General features: G+C 43.5%; 1 non-coding gene across 1 annotated transcript; it reads right to left on the bottom strand.

The window, feature by feature from the left end:
- Nucleotides 1-655: 655 nt before the first annotated feature.
- On the bottom strand, nt 656-730 carry Trnat-ugu (transfer RNA threonine (anticodon UGU)). Its single transcript has one exon. It is a non-coding gene; the product is annotated as a tRNA-Thr (tRNA).
- Nucleotides 731-4,909: the final 4,179 nt, after the last annotated feature.

Genomic DNA, 4,909 nt, shown 5'->3' with positions numbered 1-4,909 from the left:
GGTCAGAGGTAGAAGTTAAGAGATCGAACCACTTTTAATTTATGCTGCATGCCGTTCTGAGAAAATCGTTACTCGAAAAAAAAAGTGTTCAAAGTTTAGGGAAAACATTTAGTTATATTATTACTTCGATTTGCATGAACTGAGTGTTACACATATATTCTTAATGTCGCTGAAAACGAATCTGAAGTCAGATTTTCAATATTCCAAACAGCTAATCCAATACCGAGGGCAAACGATTATGTTTTGACCAATTTTTACCAAAAATGTATTTTCGTTATTTACGTTTAGTCTGCAATTCAAGGAGTATTTATCAGCCCTTCCTCTACCTCTGATTGTTCCTAGACAGCAACTTCCTGTTCTTCTTGGCAGGAAAAGCCGATCTGTCTAAGCTGGATATGCAGCACTCGGCAGCCTGCACTTGATATTCGTCCGTATTTTCGGTGAGTATGTTTGCATGCATTCTGCAGTATAAATCCTTTTGAGCACGTGCGACACGGGACGAGTTATCATCTACATCTATATGGATACCCTGCAAAACACATTTAAGTGCCTGGCAAAGGGTTCATCGAATCACCTACACAACTGATAATTAATTGAAACCCTCAGCTGCCGACAGGTGTTGTTGATATACTTCGATGGGGACAGCTGAAAAGTGTGCCGCTACTGGGACTCGAACCCAGGATCTCCTGCTTACAAGGCAGACGCTCAATCCATCTGAGCTATCGAGGGCACAAATGAACAGCACGACTGCAGGAATTTATCCCTCGCACGCTTCCCGTGAGACTCACACCCCGAACCGCCCACAATCCGATTACGTAATGTACTTAATAGGTATTTGTCCATCCACTCATTACTGGCTCACACTAAGGTGACGATTCCCGTAAGATTTCCGGTAGCCTGTGCGCATTCGCACAGACGAAGGTCAATGGCTGGGTGACGTTTAACCATAGATATGAAGATAGTAACTGTTCTAGAAAGAACAGGCGCCACTGACGAATACATGATAGACCGGCCGATGTGGCCGAGCGGTTGTAGGCACTTCAGTCGGGAGCCACGCGACCGCTACGGTCGCAGGTTCAAATCCTGCCTCGAGCATGGATGTGTGTGATGTCCTTAATTTAGTTACGTTTAAGTCGTTCTAAGTTCTAGGAAACTGATGACCTCAGATGTTAAGTCCCAAAGTGCTCAGAGCCATTTGAACCATCAGTCCGTATGTTTGCACACTACTTACAGTAACTTATGCTAAGGACAACACACACACAACCATGCCCGCGGGAGGACTCGAACCTCCAACGGGGGGAGCCGCGCGAACCGTGACAAGGCGTTGGACACATGGCGGATACCCCGCGCGGCTCATGGCAGCCGTGACACTGCTTCAAACAATGGACTGTAGAAACTTTTGTAAAGCACGGATTAAAAAAAAAAAAAACCTTTCCGTTCCAGGAGTCTAGACAAGTACACCTTTAAAAAATGCAACTACAAAGAAATTGAATTTTCGAACGGGGCAGGGCTTAAAACTTTGAAGAGTTAAATTTTAATGGCCGTTCTCTTGTATGCAAATAGTTTCACAGTAGAAATTTCTCTAGTTTTATTTATTTATTTATTTTTTGCTGTAGGTAAAGAAGGATAGGATTCTGAGAAGGGGGAAGGGGGGGGGGGGGGAGGAATCTCGCCTCTCCCACCTTGGAATTCTCAGTACAGAATTTTTATTCATTACGAGATTCTCAGCCACTTGCAGAAGTGATTTCGCGTGATTCTGCAAAACTTTTCCTTTAGCCAATCGTAGCAACTATAGGATTCCGTTCCTGCTGCATGACATGTCTCGGAACTTAAACTGACCAACTTATTTGCATAAAGAGGTAGCTTATCATCCGCTTCTTTACTTACTTAGACCGTTCATGGTCTGCAAAGCATTTTTTCTTTAATCGTTTTTTTTATGTCTTTTATAAACTGCAACACTTTCTAAACTTTTCTAAACTTAACGCCGTTGAAGCATGGTCTTTTGCTGAATGACCAAAAAGCAATGCTGACAGCTGGGGTCCAAGGTTTTTGTTAATCAAGCCGTTTGTATTCTTGTTTGTATAACGCATATTTCTTTATATCTAATTGAGAAGTGAAATACCGGTTTTCGTAGATGCAGATTTAAAATATTTTAATATAACGCAATAAATATTTCATTAAAATTTTCATCCCCTTATGCTCGAAGTTAAAAACCAGTGAAACACGTAGTTTTTAAAAATTGTAACAGATTAGCCGAATACGAACTGTCAGATATGCTTTCATAATGCTTTCATAATGAACCAATTTCAGAAACGTGGAGCCGGATCTGGGGGTGAATTTCCTTCTCTCCGAGACACCCGGCTTCTTCTTCGACTTAGCCGGCAAACAGGCCGAGGACGCCGGGTGGGGACCGAATATGCAGCAGTTTGTGGATGGCGACGTCGTCACTAGCTGTTGCCTTCGTGCGGGCCTCTTGTGTAAAGGGGGAGCCAACCGTGGCCAAGTGAAGGTCTGTATTCCACAGGAACGAGTTAGCATGGCACTCAGATATTTCCACGAGTCGGCGGACGGGGGTCATTTGGGGTTCTTCAAGACCTTGAACCGAGTTCAGGAATACATGTTTTGGCCCAACCTATATCGCGATGGCAGGCGATTTGTTGGCAACTGTGTCCAGTGTAAGCGTGGTAAGCCCGATGTTGGGCTGCACAGAGAACTACTACAGTCGCTTAGGGAGCAGTGTCCTCTGGACCGCGACTCAAAGATCGAAACAACGATCGACGGAAACTGGCGCCAGAAACGCACCAGCTCACTCTATTTCATCCCCTTAGGGGTTGAACTTCCAAAAACACTGAAACACGTATTTTCTTATTTGTAGCCTTGAAGTCAAATACCAATTTTCGTAGATGTAGCCTTAAAAATACTTTCATAGTTCTTCCATAATTATTTATCTCAAAATAAAATGTTCATCCACTATTTCACCTCATAGAGGTTAAATTCCCAAAGATACTGGAACACATATTTCTTTATTTCTGACCTAGAAACCAGATACAAATGTTCGTATGCCTAGCTTCAAAATTACCTTAATAGCTACATGATTCAGAAATCCTTTCATGTCCTGCGTCTCCCCCTTAGAGGTGGAATTTTGAAATATGCAGTATAAGCGGTATAAGATCAACACTCTTTCCAAATCTCAAGGTTTATTTTCCTTGGCGGTCTGGACTGTGTGAGTTTCATAGTAATAGTCCTCCACACACACACACACACACACACACACACACACACACACACACACACACACACACACACACACACACACCACTACCAATGCCACCACCACCTCCTGGGGAAATTTCTGCAGACGCCCTTGTTCCACTGCAGTCATATTTTGCCGACGACCTACATTTAGCAGCGTGGGAGGGATAGTGTCGTGCAACAGACAGTATACTCAGTAGACAACGAACTGTTCGTTGTGAAATCAGCGACATATTAACCGAGACTGACACAGAAGGTGCTGAAGGTGAAGCACGCTAGACTCGTGTCTACCACGGCTTCAAATAGTATCGATTTACTATGAACGGAAGTTCCGAAAAGTGAGCAAGTAATTTTACAGTAAATTCAGTACCGATGGTGAGGATATACAACGAAAAACATTTCTATAAAATTTCAGAAATAATGAAATATTCCACTCAAGTCGCTTGACAGAAAACGCAATGGATATGCTTGCACTTAAGACGGAAGGCCCTACGTGCTTACGCAGGCTTACGACAGATCGCAAAATTCGGCAGTAGGCGTAAGCCAACCTCTTGTGCTGCCATCTGTTATTGATGCCAGGCATCAAGGTCTCAGTAGTACGACCATCCACTGGAGAGTAGTTTGCTTTGTAAGCACTCCGTCTTCAGGCCACGAGTGACCTACTGGGACAGCACCATCCGACCGCCGTGTCATCATCCGTGGAGGATGCGAACAGGAGGGGCGGGGGTCAGCACACTGCTCTCCCGGTCGTTATGTTGGTATTTTTTGACCGGAGCCGCTACTATTGGGTCGAGTAGCTCCTCGATTGGCATCATGAGGCTGAGTGCACCCCGAGAAATGGCAAGAGCGCATGGCGGCCTGGATGATCACCCATCCAAGTGCCTTCAACGCCCGACAACGCACTTAACTTCGGTGATCCCACGTGAACCGATGCAACCTCCGCGGCAAGGCCGTTGCCGCAGATATTTTACAGTAGTTGCTTACGTTTCATAATTATCTAGTTTACGGGGAAAATGTAAAAAAGGCGATTGTCACCGAAGCTACAACTAATCTGAATTTCTGGTTAGTTATCAAGTGGTCTTGTGTGCGAGCCTGAATTTTTCATCCTTTGCGGTGGGAATGATTCAAACCCGTCATGTTCTTCTTATGAAGTGTTCTATTTATTTTGCACACAATGATCGTTTGTAGTTGTCTTGAGTTACTAGGTTGATAAATTTTTGTTTGGCGCACGTATCATAACTGAGATTTGCGCTTAATGGCTGAAGGTGAATTAGCGTAATGAGTAGTAGCGAATGTTACAGTAACATGTTTGTAAATTATTTCAGGTAAATTACGTTAGTCGTGTAATATTATCCGTATACCAGTACAGTATATGGGCCAATTACGTTAGTCATGGAATACTATCCGTATAAGACTATGTCACCTTGGTGTCCCGGAATTTGCTTCAATTTTGGAATCCACGAAAGAACTGGAAATTTTCCTTTACACAGCTTTCCATATAATTTCTATTACAGTGATTCAGTCTTGCCTGTCACTCGACTTTTCTGACTGTGAAATAAATTCTATCGCTCAGGTGCTTATTACCTCTTCGTGTTTCCATTTGCCGATATTGCGCATAAACACATATCTCAAAGTTGCTATGGACATTGATGGAGCG

Source organism: Schistocerca gregaria, unplaced genomic scaffold (assembly GCF_023897955.1).
Source record: "Schistocerca gregaria isolate iqSchGreg1 unplaced genomic scaffold, iqSchGreg1.2 ptg000448l, whole genome shotgun sequence".
Classification (NCBI taxonomy): domain Eukaryota; kingdom Metazoa; phylum Arthropoda; class Insecta; order Orthoptera; family Acrididae; genus Schistocerca; species Schistocerca gregaria.
This window is presented reverse-complemented; position numbering and strand designations above follow the sequence as displayed.